Genomic DNA, 21,202 nt, shown 5'->3' with positions numbered 1-21,202 from the left:
GTTGTTGCTCCAATAACCAAGAAGGGCTAGTACTTCGCCACTGTCTGAAAGCCAAAATATTGAAATAAAATGTTTAATTAACTTACTGATAAAGCATGAAAATAGAAATTAGAAAAATGCTTTAACCAATTTTTTTTGGAAATTTTTCAAAAAAAAATATTCTAAAAATTGCCTAAGTTAGATTTTTTTTTTTACTTAGAAAAATTTCATGCTTAATTTTTTTTATAATTTTCCAAAAATTAAGAAAATTAAAACTTGAATAACTTTTACTTAGAATATTTTTTGAAAATTATTACCCCATTTTTTTGATGTGATCAAAGGGGGAGAGCTAGGTACAAGTTAAGGGGGAGTTTTAGGGGAGTTAATATTTTAAAATTTTTTAATTCTACTTAGTGTTACAAATTCTCTTATTGCAACCTTTTTACTTAAAATATTAGTTTAGTAATTTCTTTAAATTACTTGTCTATTTTTTTCCCTAACTTGAACTTGGGTTGATGCACATCAAAAAGGGGGAGGTTGTTGGACCCCGTGATTGTTTTGATGTGATCAACCAAGTTAAGTTAAGTCATGTTTGTTATTTGATCCCTATGTCTAAGTGTGCAGGAGCTTAAGAGCGCAGAAAGTCGAGCGAAAGACGCAGCTAGCGACAAGGACGACACGGGAAGGGAGCCGACGGGCTCGGTGCGTCTGAAGGACGAGAGAGCTGTGGAAGAGTACACCGGTGGACGAGAAAAACATGCGCAGCGTTCGAGGGACGAGAAGCCGGGTTGGAAGCCTGCTCGAGGAGAAGACCAAAAATTAGGTTCGGGTGAGCCCTATTTCGATTGGCCAAAATCACCGAAGCAATCAGAACTTTGGAAGCCTTCGTGAAGATGAAGAAAAGCTGAAGAAGCCATTGGAGGTGCCCTCAACATTGTTCAGGGCGCCCTCAACATTGAAGGCGCCTTCAACAGTGTTGAATGCACCCTCAACTAGGTCAACTTAACCGTTTGCGCGCGGATAAAGTTTATCCGCTGACCTCGGCTGGAGGCGCCCTCAACCTCGTTGGAGGCGCCCTCAAGGCTCGAGATAAGTTTTCCAGGAGCTATATAAAGGCCCCTAGAGTTAGGAAATCATTGATTCAACTCTATATCAACTTCCTAGCAACTTGTAAGAGCTTTTAGTGTGCAAAGGCTTCTCCGCCTTCAGAGAAGGAGACTTTCTTAGTGCGCATGTTCAACCGCCTTAGATTAACACCATTCTTGGTTGTAACCAAGTCAACTCGCTGAGTCTTCCTGCTTTTCTTTATTTTTATTTTCTTATTATTATTGTTGCTATTATTTTTAGAGTTGAAAGTTTGAGGATAGTACTTTTCATTTACAGGCAATTCACCCCTCCTCTCTTTTCGGCCCCGCTGGACCAACAAAACATAAATAAGTCAATATATAATCACAACATTCAAGGTAAAATACACATAGATAATAGCAACCTAATCTATCGTGATGATGAGGAGGGTGGCTCGAAATCCAAAGAGCGTAACTTCTCTATCAACTCAATGTGACGAGTCCGATCATCCTCTCGAGAGCTGGATATTCCCTATCGAAGATCCGAGACATCCTACCACATGTCTCATCCAAGATCGAAAATCTCCTGTTGCATGTCCCGTCGAAAATTAGAGACCTCATGTTGAAGACTAGTAACAGCTGTCTTAAGACCGGTAACTCGGTCGGCTAGAGTGGGAGGGGCGGGACGTGGTGCTTGAGCTGGAGGCAGTGCCAGAGCAGGGGGATTGTCGAAAAGCGCATCCATGAACTCATCCACCCCTGCCTCCTCCCCCTCAGCATCTGCCTATGGCTTGACATCCAGGTTAGGCTAGTGTTGGGCCCCCCCTCCGCCAGGACAAGACACCCTCATCATCTATATGAATACCTCCTAAAGAAAAATTCCTAGATCCTACCATGTCAAACTCAGTCAGGGCTTTGACATCACCTCTGGTGACATCAATATCTAAAGAGATAATGTATGCAGTCAAAATGTGGCAGTAGGGCATGTGAACCTGTCTGCTGGTGGCGAGTTCAGCTGAGTAAATAATGGCATGAAAGATATGTAAACTAATATCTATGTCTAGGCATAGAGTAGAAATGAGTGAAAGGGGCGCATTATCGCGATGTCATGAGTGGTCAACGACAAAATATAAAAGACTAAAACCCTATAAAGGACATAGTACTGTACTCTAAGGGAGACCGACCTAAATAGGGTAACTGTGGGTACTCGCTCGCCCCCTAAAAAATACAAATAGATCGTGTTAAGTGTAATGTGTGAGTAAGGATCACCAAATAGTGGATTACTAGGGGGATAGCATTGAAAAGTGCATGTAGATGGACGTAAACCTAGAAAGGTTCAGATGATAGTAGGGGATAGTGTGATATCTGTTAGGATCCTTTGTACGGCTAGAGAGGGGGGGTGTGAATAGCCGACCCCAATTCGTTCGATTCTTTCTACAATGTCGAGTTAGCGCAGCGGAAATAAAACAATAGAAGCGACAAAGAAAGAAATCAAACCTCAAACTCGATGGATGTAACGAGGTTCGGAGATTAGGGCTCCTACTCCTCGGCGTGTCCGTAAGGTGGACGAAGCCTCTCAATCCGTCGGTGGATGAGTCCCCGGAAAACCGGCTAATAATATACTCCTTGTGGGTGGAGAAACCTCACCACAAAGTCTCTTGCAACAGCAAGATAAGTGTACAAGAAATGCAGCAAGAAGCAAGAGCACTATGAATGTAAAAACAAACACTAGCTTGCCTTCGACTGGTTTCCGTTGACGAAGCAGCAACTTCACGGAAGAACAGCAGCAGCTGACCAGCCGGGGAAGCTCACACGAAGCTTCACGAAGTAGAGAGCTCAGCAAAGCCCAAAAGCACAACAGCACTTAGCAGAAGAGAAGAGGAAGAAGATACCCTGTAAAAGCCCTCAGCCCCTTTATACCTGCGAAGAAAGCGAAGAAAACACAGAAGAAATCTAGCCGTTGCGACGCAACGGCTAGTGCCTGGATCGGTCAGGGGACCGATCAGGACCTATTCTGATCGGTCCCCAGACCGATCAGCTTTCTTCACAGAAAGCTGCCCACCTTCTGTGCGGGTTCTGATCGGTCTGTGGACCGATCAAAGACGAGGATCGGTCCACAGACCGATCCCAACCTCAGCGACATCGTCTCGATCGGTCCCCGCCGATCAGGACGTAACTGATCGATGCGTGGACCGATCACCTACCTCTCTTTGCCTCTGTTCGCTTGCTGATCGGACCACCGTAGAAATTCAGCAAATTCAGCACGCCCGATCGGTCACCGGACCGATCGAGCAAACAGTATCAGGATCGGTTTGGTGACCGATCCGGAGCTTGGGTTTGGCCCAAACCAAGTCCCAAGACTTCAAACCAATATCCGGTCAACCTTGACCTATTGGTACTTCATCCCTAACATCGGTCACTCCCTTGACTGCTAGAACTCCCGCCAAGTGTCCGGTCAATCCCTTTGACCTACTTGGACTTTCAACACCAGAAGTCCGATCATCCCCGATCCATCTGGATTTTCCTTCCGGCTTCACTCACGGGACTTTCACCTGCTTCACTCACCAGGATTTCCACATTGCCTAACATCCCGTTAGGACTTTCCCATTGGCTTCACTCACGGGACTTTCCACACCGGCTTCACTCACGGGACTTTCCACACCGCCTAACATCCAGTTAGGACTTTCTCATTCACCTAGCTTCACTCACTAGGATTTTCACAGCTTCACTCACCGATTTCCCAATGCCGGCTTCACTCACTGGACTTTCATCTTCACCTAGCTTCACTCACTAGGATTTTTCCCGTGCCAAACTCCCTGTTTGGACTTTCCCGTGCCAAGTCTCCATACTTGGACTTTTCCGTGCCAAGCTCCTGCTTGGACTTTTCCAGTGCCAAGTCTCCATACTTGGACTTTTCGCGTGCCAAGCTCCCTGCTTGGACTTTTCCGTGCCAAGTCTCCATACTTGGACTTTTCCCGAATCAGGTCAACCAGGTCAACCTTGACCTACGGTTGCACCAATAATCTCCCAAACATCTATTCTTGTCCCACATCAAGAATAGAACTCTCTCACGAGTGTCAAACATCAACATGCAACACAACTAGGTCAACCTTGACCTAAGGTTGCACCGACAATCTTCCCAAGTCAAACATCAAAATACAACTCGAGTCACGTCAACTCGAGTCGGGTCAACCAGGTCAACCTTGACCTAAGGTTGCACCAACAATCTCCCCCTTTTTGATGTTTGACAAAATCATAATCAAGTTAGGTTAACCCGATAACCTAACATAGGTTTTCCAACCATCTTCCAATGTCCAATGTTCTTTCCTTGAACATTCTCTGGACATTCTCCCTTAGGTTAACCCGATAACCTAACTTGGGTTCTCTAATAATTCTCCCCTTTTGACACACATCAAAAAGTATTCCAATGTTCTTCCTCGACATTCTTTCCCTAGCTTAGGTTAAACCGATAACCTAACTTGGGTTCTCCAATAATTCTCCAATGAACACTCTCCCCTTTTTGACACACATCAAAAAGAATAAGGAGGGTATCAAGGTCAAGAGTTTCTTCCTAATGAAAGTCCCATACCTTTCATTGAAACTCTTATTTTCCCCTTGATACTAAGCTCAACAGTCCACTTAGTGATAATCCCATATCACTAATCCTCAAGGAGTAAAAACTCCCCCTAAAAGTCAACTCCCCTTGACTAATAGTTAAAACTCCCCCTAAAGGCCAACTCCCCCTTGACCATTGCACCAACAATGTCTTGGAGAGTTTCAAACCTTTAGAAATCTAAAACCCAACTTTCAGCCGAAATTTCAGACATGCAGTCGAATTTCAGCACATTGGCACGCTATCAGACCTCACTGGATCGGTCACCAGACCGATCCACAGCACTCTGGATCGGTCCAGTGACCGATCCAGCCCTCCCTGGATCGGTCCAGCGACCGATCCAGACACTGATCACAGGGATTTCTGATTTTTCCTCTCCCGAAATTCAGAAACCCCTAATAAATTCCAGAAAATTCGAAAAATTGTGAAATTTTGAGGATACATTCCTCATATCATACACTACCATGGAAAAATAATTTTCTATGAAAATAGTTTCCATTTTCAAATCTTGATACAAAGTTCAAAAACTTTGAAATAGTTCAAGTTTTAACTCAACTTTGTATCACAATGTTCAATGATGAATGCTATCACTAGGAAAGCTTCATCAAGGTTTTTCAAATCAATTTTAAAATGCTTTTAAAACCATTTGAATTTAGGACCATAATCTTAGGGCTAGATGTACATGACTTGTACACAAGCTTTCCCTATGATCCCCCATTTCTTGAATTAGGTTCATCTAGGTACAAGAACTATGCACCTTGATCCTAACTCATGATCCTAATATCTCACACACATCTAAAGTGTATCAAACACATCCATGTCAATTTTGATGTGAGATATGGGTTTAGGTATCTTAAACTAAGGTCTCATGCATTTTCTAAACACAAATTTGATCTCAATATCAAAATGTGTTTTTCATCCTTAAATCAATTCAATTGATTATTAATGCAAGAGATGATGACATGGCATAAAATGGTATCATAAATGAAAACATGTGCCAATGTCATGATGTCATGGCATAAAGTTTGAAACTAAACTAACACATGACATATAGATAACCTAAGCATTATCATGACATTTCAAATAATGATAAAATAAATATGATGTCATGGCATGGCATATGACAACCAATCATGGCAAGTTAACACAAATAAAATACCTAGATTACCTATCTAAGTATCCTTAATCACTTAGCTAACTTAAATTCTAATCCTAGATTGCCCAAAGTGCTCCAAGAAAATGTCAAAACCCAAATTGGCATTTCTTGATCTCTTGTTTGATTTATACCATTTAAAATTTTACAAGAGTAGCACTTCTAAATTAAGGCCCGGATTGCCTTGATTACCTAAGAGAATATCAAAATCCCAATTTGATATTTCTCTAGGGTTTTCCAAATTGTGTCAATTTAAAGCAAGATTAATATATTCTCACTTTGGCACACTTTACTCTTCCAAGGAGTGAATGATAAAGATTATTCCATTTCATTTTCAAAGGTTCCCAAAAACCTTGAAAATGCTCCTTGAGTGTCAATTTCCTCAAAGTTGGGTTAACTACCCTTCTTATTGGAGTTGACACTCTCTAACCCATCTATGGGGTAGAGAAAATGCTCCTAGGAACCCAATACCTACTTGAGCTCATTGGGTTCACTAAAAATTCACTAGGGATGACTTCCCTAGCAACCCTCCTAATGACCCTCTTAGGCTTTAAAGCCTTGGTCATTTGGGTCTCATCAAGATCAACTATAGGGGTGACTCCCCTTGTGACCTTGGTGGTGGTCTTCCTAGCCCTAGGTTTTGTTCCATAATCGAATGGAACACTATGATAAGTGGGCTTGACCACTTGGGACTTAGGTTTGTGACCCAAACCTTTCTTGTCCTTGGACTTGGGTTTTTGACTCTTAAACCCTAGAGATGACTTCTCCATGTTTTTAAGAGCCTTTTCTAAATTATCAAGTCTTGACCTCAAGACTTGATTCTCCTTCTCTAATACCTCAATTTTTGATTTATCACTCTTCCTTGAGGTATTCCTAGGCATATGTCTAGTTGATTTAGGATTCCTACCTAGGTTATCCTTAGCCTTAGATGGGTTGATCCTAGGGTTAGCCTTCCTAGTGTTATCCTTATCTAGGCTCACATGTTTGGCACCTAAGCACATATATTGATTCCTAAGATTATCATGCTTATCATTATTTGCAATTGCAATAAAACTCCTAGCATGCATTTTATTAGAATTGCAAAAATGAACCTTAGAGGTTACCTTAGGGTTTGCCTTAGCTCCCCCTATCGATGTGCCCGGTCTCTTGCCCTTGTGAGGTTGCCTCCCCCTCGGACAATGGCTCCTATAGTGTCCCCTTCGCTTGCATTGGAAACACACCACGTGCTCCTTGCCCTTGCGTGTCGGGACTCCGGCTTCCTTGACTTTTGGCGCCGGTGGAGTCTTTCTAACCCTCTTTGGACATTTGCTCTTGTAATGTCCACACTCCCTACACTCAAAGCATATTATATGCAATTTACTTGAACTTAAAGTGTTTGAGTTACCTAGGGTCGAGGATGGATGGATGCTCTCTTCTTCATCCCTCCCGGAGGTAGAAGCTTCTTCTTCGTGCTCCGATCTTGAAGAAGAACTCACCTCCTCTTCTTCTTTAGATGTTGAGTAGCCCTCAACTTCTAATTCCTCACCTCCACGATGTGAGCTACTTGGCTCACTAGGCTCCTCTTCATGGCTTGAAGTGGGGCTCTCCTCATGGAGTTTGGCCAAGTTGTTCCACAACTCCTTGGCATTATTGTATCCACCTATCCTACACAACACATCATTAGGTAAAGAGAATTCAATGATTTTCGTTACCTCATCATTGATGGTTGATTGGTGGATTTGCTCCTTCGTCCACTCCTTCTTCTTGATAGGTTTTCCTTCCTCATCCATCGGAGGGGAAAACCCTTCTTGTACACAAAACCAATTTAACATATTAGTCCTAAGAAAATACATCATCCTTACCTTCCAATATGTGAAGTTGTCGTGAGACTCGTAGAAGGGTTGAATCGTGACATCTTCTCCATAGAGATCCATCTCTAGCCCGTGCTCCCCCGGGTGTTGATCCGTCGAAGAGCGGCCTTACTCTGATACCACTTGTTAGGATCCTTTGTACGGCTAGAGAGGGGGGGGGTGTGAATAGCCGACCCCAATTCGTTCGATTCTTTCTACAATGTCGAGTTAGCGCAGCGGAAATAAAACAATAGAAGCGACAAAGAAAGAAATCAAACCTCAAACTCGATGGATGTAACGAGGTTCGGAGATTAGGGCTCCTACTCCTCGGCGTGTCCGTAAGGTGGACGAAGCCTCTCAATCCGTCGGTGGATGAGTCCCCGGAAAACCGGCTAATAATATACTCCTTGTGGGTGGAGAAACCTCACCACAAAGTCTCTTGCAACAGCAAGATAAGTGTACAAGAAATGCAGCAAGAAGCAAGAGCACTATGAATGTAAAAACAAACACTAGCTTGCCTTCGACTGGTTTCCGTTGACGAAGCAGCAACTTCACGGAAGAACAGCAGCAGCTGACCAGCCGGGGAAGCTCACACGAAGCTTCACGAAGTAGAGAGCTCAGCAAAGCCCAAAAGCACAACAGCACTTAGCAGAAGAGAAGAGGAAGAAGATACCCTGTAAAAGCCCTCAGCCCCTTTATACCTGCGAAGAAAGCGAAGAAAACACAGAAGAAATCTAGCCGTTGCGGCGCAACTTACTGATCGGTCGGGGACCGATCAGACCTATTCGATCGGTCCCCAGACCGATCGACTTTCTTCCTGAAGCGCCCACCTTGCGGGTTCGATCGGTGCGTGGACCGATCAGACACCTGGATCGGTCCACGCCGATCCCAACCTCAGCGACATCGTCTCGATCGGTCCCGCACCGATCAGGGACCTGATCGGCGTGGACCGATCGGCACCGCTCTCTTTGCCTCTGTTGCTGGCGATCGGTCACCGATCGATCAAGAATCGAACAGAGCTTCGATATCGATCGGTCACCGACCGATCGAGCAACAGTATCACCGGATCGGTTTGGTGACCGATCCAGAGCTTGGGTTTGGCCCAAACCAAGTCCCAAGACTTCAAACCAATATCCGGTCAACCTTGACCTATTGGTACTTCATCCCTAACATCTGGTCACTCCCTTGACCTGCTAGAACTCCCTGCCAAGTGTCCGGTCAATCCCTTTGACCTACTTGGACTTTCCAACACCAGAAGTCCGATCATCCCTGATCCATCTGGATTTTCCCTTGCCTGGCTTCACTCACCAGGACTTTCACCTGGCTTCACTCACCAGGATTTCCACATTGCCTAACATCCCAGTTAGGACTTTCCCACTGCCTGGCTTCACTCACCAGGACTTTCCACCCTGCCCGGCTTCACTCACCAGGACTTTCCACACTGCCTAACATCCCAGTTAGGACTTTCTCATTCACCTAGCTTCACTCACTAGGATTTTCACCTGGCTTCACTCACCAGGATTTCCCCGAATGCCTGGCTTCACTCACCAGGACTTTCATCTTCACCTAGCTTCACTCACTAGGATTTTTCCCCGTGCCAAACTCCCTGTTTGGACTTTCCCCGTGCCAAGTCTCCATACTTGGACTTTTCGCGTGCCAAGCTCCCTGCTTGGACTTTTCCGTGCCAAGTCCCCATACTTGGACTTTTCCAAGCTCCCTGCTTGGACTTTTCCGTGCCAAGTCTCCATACTTGGACTTTTCCCGAATCAGGTCAACCAGGTCAACCTTGACCTACGGTTGCACCAATAATCTCCCAAACATCTATTCTTGTCCCACATCAAGAATAGAACTCTCTCACGAGTGTCAAACATCAACATGCAACACAACTAGGTCAACCTTGACCTAAGGTTGCACCGACAATCTTCCCAAGTCAAACATCAAAATACAACTCGAGTCACGTCAACTCGAGTCGGGTCAACCAGGTCAACCTTGACCTAAGGTTGCACCAACAATATCAGCACCAGCTACCCTAGTGGTGTATGTAAGGTCATCTACTCTAACTAGGTTGTTGTACAGTTCAGTACATAAACCTATGTTAACTGAACTGGTACAGTAAACCAGACGATGCAAGCTGTAGTAGTCAATGACCTCTACAATAAGAATGCATGAACGCATAAAAAACTATTTATCTAAACACCTAGTCCATATAGGCATGTAGATAGTAGTGGCAAACCTAAATTCCTAATCCTAAGTTCCTCAGTAGGAAACCTAGGGTCAATGCTAACAGTAGAAGGCCCAACATCCGAATTAGAACGTTTCCTCATCGGAATCTTCGGAAACAAGTACGGACTCGTGGCTTGATTCATGTTCGGACTAGACCTGACCACGGTTCGGAACCGATGATTCGACGGTTCATAACCGCCGGTTCGACGGTTCCAAGCAGGTTGACCCTTAATCTTAACCACCCAAGATGGTTATGGTTCACGGTTCAGAATCACCGGTTCACGGTTCGTCACGGTTCTTCACGGTTCAATATTATTATGTTAAAAACATTAATAATTATAAATTATAAATTAAATATTAAAAATTACAAATTACAAATTTAAATTTATTGAAAAAAAAGGCTTGCGCTTATTTAAGTTACCTACGTATCCCCTTAGGGGAATCAAAGCCCACGTAGTTCTTTTACATTTTCACTCACTTCCATTTCCCGTTCTTATCGTATTCGTTCCTCCAGTATCAAAATATTCAATTTCGTCATCTGAAAGTTGCATTCCTTGGATTCTTCAATCGTCCAGTAATGCTTGGGCTTCCAATAAGTCGAGAGACAAAGTTGATCATCGTTCATCTAATATGTTGTCGCCGACACTGAACGTCTACTCCACAGTAACAGTTGGCACTGGACAAGCTAAAATTTCTTTGCCGATCATGGAGAGGACAGGAAAGCTTTAAGTCTTCTGTGACCACCACTTTAAGATATCGAAATTTTTACTATCTGCTTCATTAAAATCAAAAGAAGTCATAAAATATTTTTCAAGTTCCTGTGTGGAACTTGAGGATCCTCGTGGACATTTTGCCCGTTCTTTTAATAAAAGTTGTGCTTTTGTAAGTTTTAAATTACTACTAGTAGTTTGTTGTATTTCAGAAATATTAATTTGTGTTTCATATTTTGCATAATATTGATTATAAATATCATATAAATAAATTTAACATTATATATAATATTAACTGGATCAGGAGAAGCAAAATCTTTAATTGGAATTAAAGCGTCGTAATATAAAGTTAACATTTCTTGTAAACTTATAATTTAAATCTAGCATCTAAAGTAAATGCAATTAAATAAATTTCAGGAATAAAATAAAAATATTTTTCTCATTTAATTTTCATAGCTAAGATGCAAGGAGATAAAGATTCATTATTAATATGTTCATTTAAAACTAATACTATATTAAAAAAAAATTTCTAAAACTAATTTAGCAGTGGGATAATAAACACCGAAAAGTTGTTCAGTTACATCATTAAATACTTTTAAAATTTCACAAATACTTCTACAAATATTTCATTGTTGTGAAAAAAATACATATTAGTATTAGTATTTTGTGCAAAAAATGAACATAATAATTCTTTATATTTAAATGAATCTTGTAACAATTGGTATATTGAATTCTAACGTGTTGGTACATCACGTGGAAATTTTTTAGGTCTCATTCCATTAATTTTACAAAACCTACCCTATTGTTTTATTATAGATGGATGAGACCATAAATAATAAATTGCAACTCTAATTGGTTTAATATAACTTTCTAAAATTTTTAAACCATCTTGAACACATAAATTTAAAACGTGGCATACACAACGAATATGAAAAAATAAACCACCAATAATAAGTTGATAAACAAATTTTAGATCATCTATACCAGCGGTATTGGAACTAGCATTATCTAATGATATTGAAAATATTTTATGAGTTAAGACATATTCTTCTAAAATTAAACATAATAATTGTACGATGTTATGAGCATTATGTGATTCATCAAAAACTTTATAAGCTAACAATCTTTTTTGGAGGTTCCAAGAGTTATCGATCCAATGACAAGTCACACCCATATACGAATGTGTTTGCCAATGATGACTCCAAATATCGGAACATAAACAAACTTTATTATCTAATTTACTAAATTCATTAATTAATTTTTTTTCCTTATTTTACTAATTTTTTAATTGTACGAGTAAGTGTAGTTCTAGGAACACGTTTAGCATATGGATTAAGATATTTTTTGCAAAAAATCTTCAAATGTGTATTTATATCCAAAAATAAAAGAAAGATGTTCTACGAAAACAAATTTAGCTAATGATTCTCTTAATTTATTATCCGAATATAAAAATAAACCGGAATCGGTACTACCGCTAGTTGAAGAAAATCTTGATAATTGTGTTTGAAAATGGTCGAGTCTAAATTCCGTCGGGTGCTTCGTTTCTACATGTTGTTTCAAACACCCATAGCCGCCACCGACTTGGAATTTGTAGGAAGCGTTGTAGTGCTTACATTTTGTACGCATTTCTCCTGACGGAAGAGTGACCTTCTCAAAATGTTTAGTGAAAATAGAAGACTTTAGAGGAGGAAGTTCCCGAACCTTAGAAGTAATTACATTGGTACTTCCTTGTGTTTCGAGTGTTGGATTCGGAAGATGCTCGAACTCATCATCGATGGATTGAATGTTGGGGTCCTCCTCCCGCGGATTCATTATTTTCTTTCCCTTCCGAGCTCGAGATTACGCACCTCCGCGGCCTCCTTCCATTGTAATTGAAAATTGGAAATGAAAGTGTGTAGAGAATACGAAATTGAGATTAAGAGTAGAGAAGATGTGTGTGAAAATGATGAAATAAGCTCTCTATTTATAGAGTTTTGATAATAATGGACACTAAATCATAGCCATTGATAAAAAAAATGATCAAATGATCCTAACCGTTGAAAAAAATATCCAAAAAACCCCCACCCTCTCCCAACGGCTATGAACCGCCAGTTAACCGACGGTTCAAGTTGGTAAAAAAAAACAAATGTTGAACCGGCGGGCCGAATCGGCGGTTAACTGGCGGGCCGAACCGACGGTCCGTCGGTTTTGCACCAACGGAATTGGAACTGGTCCGACAACTTGCCGGGCCAGTTCCGATTCGACCCAGTGAATCAAGTCAACGGGCAATTGACCCATTAACCCGACCCGGGGTTAGGTCTAGTTCCGATCCATCTTCCGATTCGTTCTCCGATTCTTATTCGCGGGCCATCAGCGCGAGGTAGCTTCGGTGCTTCTGATTTCGGCATCCGATTCATCTAATGATTCACCCCACGTTGCCTTGAGTTCTTTCTTTTTGGTTGTTTTGTTTTTGGCATTCTTCAGCTTTGGGCACTCATTCTTGTAGTGACCCTTCTTGTTGCATCCAAAGCATGTCATATTTTTTGTGTCGTTAGTGGAGTTGATCTTTTGTAAGTCATTTCTGCTGACGTTCTTCTTTCTCCTGGTGAATATTTTTCTTACCAAATTCACCAGGTATTCTTCATCTTCTGAGTCTTGGTCAGACTCACATTCAGATTCAGGCTTGGTTCTTAATTTTTCTTTGGAGGAACCTGTAAAAAGGGTAATTCCTTTCTCGACCTGTTTTGAGTTAGTCTGCTCATGGAATTCAAGTTCACAAAATAATTCGCCAAGTTTTTGTTGGTGCAGCGGGGCTGACAAGAGGGGGGGGGGGGGGAATTGCCTGCAAAATGAAAGTATACCCTCCTCGAATTTTCAACTCAAAATAAATATCAACAATTAAAGTAAAGGTAGAATTAAAATAAGAGACAAGAAATTAACTTGGTTACAACCAAGACGGTTGTTAATCCAAGGCGGTTGAACAACTCCACTAGAATGTCTCCTTCGCTGTAGGCGGAGAAGCCTTTTTTACACACTAAACGAGTTCACAAGTTGCTAAGAATTGAATGCTTGATTGAATGATTATTTCCTAGCTCCAGGGGCCTTTAAATAACTCCTGGAAATTCTATCTCGAAGGTCTAAGGCACCTCTAATAAAGGTCCAAGGCGCCTCTAACCAAGTCAACCGGATAAAACTCTATCCGCACTTAAACGATCGAGTTGACCAGCTTGGGGGTGCCTCAAGCAGTGTTGAAGGCGCCTCTATTGTTTAAGGCGCCTTCAACACTTGTTGGAGACACCTCCAAGGTTGAGGACAGCGCATGCGCCTTTAGTACTTCATTAAGGGCGCCTCAAGCTAGCGTTCCAGCTCCTTTAGCCTTCATTTTAGCTTCCGATGCTCCGATAACTTGGGTGATTGCGGCCAACCGGAATATGGCTCACCCGAACCCAATTCCCGGCCTTTTCCTCGAGCATGCTTCCATCCCGGCTTCTCGTCCCTCGAACGCCGCGCACATTCTTCTCGTCCACCAAAGTACTCTTCCGCAGCTCTCTCATCCTTCAGACGCACCGAGCCCGTCGGCTCCCTTCCCGTGCCGTCATTCTCGCTAACTACGTCTTCTACTCAATTTCCTATGCTCCTAAGTTCCTGCACACTTAGATACAGGGATGAGATAACAAGCAGGACCTAATCTAACTTGGTTGATCACATCAAAACACCCACGGGGTCCAATAGTTTTAATTTAGAGAGATTCTTCGAAATCTTGTAAGCATCCACGATGGATGCCCACAGTGCATTTCAAGGAAATGCGTTTAGGGCGTACCTTATTAGATCATGGTTATCTATTTGGTGTCCGATAGTATGAAGCCCGTTGAGAATGTCCTTTATCCTCGTGTGGAGTTGACTCATAGATTCTCCTTCCTGCATTTTAATATTAAATAACTTATTCAAGTAGAGGTCTCGTTTAGTTTCCTTCACGTCGCTGGTTCCCTCGTGCAGTTCGATGAGCTTGTCCCACAATTCCTTCGCATTTTCATGTGGGCCGACGCGGTTCAATTCCTTCTTCGTTAGCCCACAATAGAGAGTGTTGAGAGCTTTGAAGTCTATTTGGGCTTTCTTCTTCATTTCTAGATTCCACTGTTCCGGGTCCATCGGAATTCCGGTGTTATCGAGTGAGCCTTGTAGCCTCTGGTGATGTTGAACCACTGGTCGAAGTCAGTCTTCAAATAAACCTCCATTCGCTTCTTCTAGTATGGGAAGTCGTCACCATTGAATAGGGGAGGGCAGACAGTTCTGAATCCCTCAATTTAGGCCATTACTCTTGCACACAAAGAAATAAGGAAGAGAATCCCAAGACTTGATCTAGGATTTAGCAGTATGGGAGAAAAAGTAAAAATTTAAGGCTGAATTAGTGTTGCACCAGTTCAGTTTAATTTGCTACGAAAAAGAATTTTTCAAAGAGGTAATTATATCAATTTGGATTGTGTCGAAAAACTTAATATCAAAAAGAAAAGAAAATCATCCACTTTGTCTGATTGGTGGTTGCACCAAATCAAAACGGTACATGTTCTGATACCACTTGTTGGATCGTGAAAAATGCTAGAAGGGGAGAGGGGGTGAATAGCGTTCGTCGAAAATTGGTTATCGAATTAAAGTTCACAACAGAAAGTAAAAACAAACAATACTAACAAATTAATTTTACTTGGTTCGGAGCCTTCGTTGACTCCTACTCCAAAGCCCACATGTGAGAGTGTTTTTGTTGGACAATCACTAATAATTCACAAAAAGTATTACACAATTTAGTATAAGAATAAAAAATACCGACAATAAGGAAAATGAAACCGAGTCTCATGTTGTCGGAGGAGCTTCGCAGCATCGCAGGAGCATTTTTGGAGCGACGCGCAAGAGAGCAATCGTAGAAGAAGTTGTGTTTCATGCTCTGGCGGAAGACTTCTTATATAGGTAGCTCCGGGTATCCAGATCCCTTCCGGGCGCCTAGACTGTGACGTCGGCCTAGCCAATCAACGCACTCCATGTTTGCGATGAGATAGACTTTTGCATTCCGAGCGCCTGGATCCCTTCCGGGCGCTCGGACCACTCTTTCCAGCAAGAATTAGATTAATCTGAACCAATAAACATTATACTACCCTGCAAAACAAAAGTTAGCACAATTATAAAAATAGAGTAGTAATTAGATCCTGTCTCCTCGAGACCAGAATCTAGTCAAGATCTCAACTTAGATTTCTGAAATGGATCTAAGTTGAATCGACGCCTACTGTTCCCTCAAACGGGGAACGCGTCCTCACCAAGTCACTCTCCTCCAGTGACTTACCTTAACATACTGCTTTACCAGACATCCGGTCAACCCGTCGACCTGTCTGGACTTCGTGCCAACTATCCGGTCGGCCCGTTGACTTAGCTGAACTTCGTGCCAGCTATCCAGTCGGCCCATCGACCTAGCTGGACTTTGTGTCAGATATCCGATCAACCCGTTGACCTATCTGGACTTCGTACTAGCTATCCGATCAGCCAGTCGACCTAGTTGAATTTCTCGTCAGATATCCGGTCAGTCCGTCGACCTATCTAGACTTCTCCTGCACACTTAGTTACATCGTTAGATCATAACAAACCTAACTTAACTTACTTTGTCATTCATCAAGTCTGAGTTCAACCATTAGTGCAACCTACACCAACAGTTTATAGTGAATTGTCCATCGATATGGTCTGAGGGATCATGGGTCTTAGAGTAGGAGTTGCCGAAGACTCCGAACCAAGTTACTCCTTGTATTCAAAATTTATTTTTTTTTACTTAATTTTTTTTATTTTTTTACTGCACACTCATGTTTTAAAAAGATAATCATTTTAAAAATATACTGTTGGAGTGTATACTGAGAGCCTAAGCTTTGTAAACATTCATTATGAATAAAGAATCACATTTGGTCTAATTATCTACATTTGTTTGTAGTTGTTCATTTAATTTATATTGTAGATAACATAGTATGTGGTGTCACATACAGAAGATGATGTTGTCAGTACTTTATAAATTATAAACAGTAGCTCACGACCAGAATGGAAAGGAACAAACCATTAGAAGGTCGTAGTGTAATTAGGTATTAGTTTATCTTGACTATATAATTACACTAGTACACTCAGAGTGTATTGAGTAGGATCATTTGAGGTCGTTTCTTTTATACTGACTTTGTAAAGGAACAAAGACCTCAGTTATTATGGAAGTGTGTGCTCTTAATCCTAATATAATAACAAGCACATATGTTTGATATTTATTTCTTTAATTTATCAATGGGTGAGATTTAGTTCGATGAATCAATAAACCCGATAAGTTGGGAAATGGTATCACTCATAGTGTGTGTTGTTGATTATAGAAGGAAACTGTGTCCTAGTGATGCTAGGTTGATAATGTCCTCAAGAGGAGCTCATAAAGATTGTCATGTTAAACCCTGCAGGTGGACTTAGTCCGACATGATAATAAGGTTGAGTGGTACTACTCTTGGACTTAGATATTAATTAAATGAGTTGTCGAACTCACTTAATTAGTGGACATTCGATATCTTAAACACAGGAGACTAACACACTCATAATAAGAAGGAGCCCAAAATGTAATTTGGGATTGGTGCGGTAGTTCAATGATAGTTCTCTAGTGGAATGAATTATCATTGATAAAATTAAGTTGTGTGTTCGGGGCGAACATGGGATGCTTAATTTTATCGGGAGACCAAACCAATTCCTCCTCTCGGTCCCTATCGTAGCCTCTTATTTATAGAGTACTATACCCACATATACCCACCTTCTATACCCACCTAAAGGGGGCCGGCCAAGCTAGCTTGGGAACCAAGCTAGGGCCGGCCTAAGCTAGGTGGCGGCCCTAGCTGAACCCAAGCTAGTAGGGCCGGCCATAATTAAATAAAAAGAAATTTAATTTTAGATTTTATTATTATGTGGAAGATATATTTTAAAGAGAATTAAAATTAAAATATCTCTCTTGTAAAAGTTCTACAAGAGATTAAAGATAGAGGTTAGAGCTCGTTCCTTATTGGTAGATTGGAGAGTGTTTTATTTGCTCTTTAAAATTATTCACATGTTAATAATATTAAAATTATATAGATTTCCTTTTATTAACCATGAAGAGATTTTTAAAGAGAAATTTTATTTTTAAAATTTCCGGAAACAAATAAGGAAAGTTTTAATTGTTGATTAAAACTTGTCCAATTTGTTTCCTCTTGATGTGGCCGACCATCATTGTTTAATTGGGGAAATATTATCTTCTTTTTCTCAATTAAATCATGTCACGCAACTTAAGGAAAATTTGTTGTAATTAAATTTCCTAATTTACCTAGGCCAAGGAATATAAAAGAAGGGGTGAGGGTGCCTTCACAAGATACAACATCTATTATTCCTCTCCTCTTTTTCCTTGGTGTGGCCGGCCATCATCTCCTTCTCTTCCTCTTGTGGTGGCCGAACCTCTCCTTCTCCCTTGGAGTTCTTGTGGTGGCGGATACTACTCGGAGAAGAAAAGAAGAAGGAGAAAGCTAGCATCTCTTGGAGCTTGGTTAGTATTTTGTTTTTCCTCCTTGGTGAAGTTTCCCTTTGTGGCCGAACCTTGCTTGGAGGAGAAGAAGGTGGTTGGTGGTTTCTCATCTTGGAAGATCGTTGCTCACACAACGTCCGAGGTTAGAAGAGGAATACGGTAGAAGATCAAGAGGTTTTTCTACAAGGTATAACTAGTAATTTCTATTTCCGCATCATGCTAGTTATTTATGGAAATAATACCAAATACAAGAGGCTTACGTTCTAGTATTTCGAATATGGTTTTTCGAAGTTGTGTTCTTTTGTTTCTTTCTTTTCCTTGTGATTTGATTGTTCTTTTTGGTTAACCTAAAGTTATTTTAGGAAATTAAATATTAGCTTTCTATTAAAGGTTTTGTCTAGTCGGTGGTGGTTGCTCCCATATCCAAGAAGGCCATGTGCCTCGCCACGTCAGTACTGGGAACCTTTTATGGAAATTGATATTTAATGGAATTAATAACTTAAGGAGACTTGGGTCGAACGTGTTAAGTTCCGCAGGAGATCCAAGTCAAAACCTAAAAGAACAAATAGATTAAGTTTTGGATCAAACGTGTTAAGTTCCGCAGGAGATCCAAAATTTAATTTAAAAGAACACATGGTAGCTAGGAAAAGGTTCAGACCTTTGTACAAAATTTTTGTACAGTGGAACCTATAGGCTTTCCGAGTAGCAACCAACATATACGTGATTCACCCTCCCCTCTCACGTGTACACCAATCCTATAGGAAGATGATCCCATATCCTTCCAAAAGTCAAGCAATGCTCTCATAAAAAAAAATGGATCGAAATCATGAAGCTAGAGATGAAGTCTATGACGAACAATAATGTTTGGGAACTTGTAAAATGTTGAAAAGTATAAGACACACTAAGTCACCAAAGGATTCACTCAAAAGAAGGACGTTGATTACTATGAGACATTTTTGTCTGTTTCAACGAAAGACTCCCTTAAAATAATCATGACACTTGTGACTCATTATGATTTAGAAATATATCAAATAGACATTAAGACAAGGTTTCTCAATGAAAACATTGAGGAAACTATATACATGGTGTAATCGGAAAACTTTAAGTTAGGAGATTCAAAGCACCTAATATATAAAATAAAAAAGTCCATTTATGGTTTAAATAAAACATCACGTCAATGGTACCAAAAGTTTGATCAAGTAGTTTCTTCATACGATTTCAAGGATAATCCAATTGATCAATATTTGTATATCAAGTTCAGTGGAGCAAAATTATTATACTTGTTTTGTATGTCGATGATATATTACTTGCAAGCAATAATAAGAGTTTCTTGCTAGAAACCAAGTTATTTCTATCCAATGAATTTGAAATGAAGGATCTTGGTGATACATCATTTGTCTTAGACATACAAATTGTACATGATCGTTCAAGGTACACATTTGAACTATCACAAAATGCCTATTTAGAAAAGGGCTCATTTAGTATGACATATAGAATTGTGCTCCCGATGACACTTTGGTGGCAAAGGATGAGACTTAACTTGTAATAATGTCTACATCATGAACTTGAGATTAAGGAAATGTAACAATTCCCCTATGCATCGGTAGTGGGGAATTTGATGTATGCCAAAGTATATATGCGTTCGGATCTTGAGTATATTATGGGGATGTTGGCTAGATATTTAAGTAACTCTGGACTAGAGCATTAAAAGGTTATAAAGAGAATTATACGGTATTTGTAAAGAATGAAGGATCATATGCTCATATATCGGAGATCATATCATCTAGAGATCATTGGATATTCGGACTCCAATTTTGCTGGATACTTGAATAGGAGGAGATCCACTTCAGGTTATGACTTTATGATGGCAGGAGGAGTTGTATCATGGAAAAGCATCAAACGGACGTTAATAACCACTTCCACTATGAAGGCAGCGTTTATAACCTGCTATGGAGCTTCCAATCATGGGATATGAATGCAGAACCTTATCACAGGTTTATAAATACTTGGGGATATTAACAGGTCATTGAGGATCAACTATGATAATAAAACTGTAGAATTATATTTCAAGAACAACTGTAGTTTGTTGAAGTCTAAACACATATACATAAATTTTTTTTGTGGTAAAGAAAAAAGTTCAGAATGATCAAATAATGATAAAATATATAAGGGCAGATTCCATGTTAGCATATCCATTCACCACGGGGTTATTATCTAAGGTGTTTTATCAGCATGTGCTGAATATAAGGGTTTTTCCTTTTGATGAAGTACCCATTATGTAGAAATTTGTATTTTGTGCAATGCTCTATATTCATGAATACATATTTTTGGCTCATTGTATATACTACAGATTTTTTTATATGTATGCTTGGTTTTGACTTTCTCTGACATATGGATATCATATTTACTGTTGTACTTTTATATTTAGTTGTTGTAAATATGATATGAACTCCATTTGGAGTTATAAGGTTGAATCATGATTTACCACTGTAGTTTATCATAAGATTTTGATAAATATGATTTGGACTCAGTTTGGGTCATAAAGGAAACTTGTTGAAAATGGACACTCATAAATCACATTTTACATTATTCTTGTACTAAACATCCATATTTGATTTATATCGTTAATGATATTAGTACTATGATTATTGTTGAGTCTTGTTACAATTATAGTAACTATGTCTTCTTTAGTTTTGTATTAATTGATTTAATAGATCAAATTATTTAAAGGGGAATTTAACCTATAAAGTTTGGCATGTTGAGCTTAACTAAGAGGTTGTGTGGTGTATAAGAAATCAAGTATAGCCTAAGTAGGAGATTGTAGGATTAAGTCCATATGGGTGGACTAAATCTAATTAAGTCTATATGAGTGGTCTTAACCTCCATAAGGTAGGCTTACAATTGATTAACACACACAAATTAAGTGATCTAATGTTTGATTGCATATAAAGGGGATTTATATTAAATAGATGTGGATTTAATGTACAGATCCATTAACCTTGTTCATTAACATTGATAGGTTGTTAATGAGGTATGAACTTTATGATGGATAGTCCGCATAAGTTGGGTCAGATATATAAAGAAAGAAATATGGTTCATTTAGGACATG

Source organism: Zingiber officinale, chromosome 1B, assembly GCF_018446385.1.
Source record: "Zingiber officinale cultivar Zhangliang chromosome 1B, Zo_v1.1, whole genome shotgun sequence".
NCBI lineage: Eukaryota > Viridiplantae > Streptophyta > Magnoliopsida > Zingiberales > Zingiberaceae > Zingiber > Zingiber officinale.
The sequence above is the reverse complement of the archived record's forward strand: the minus strand, read 5'-3'. Positions refer to the sequence as shown.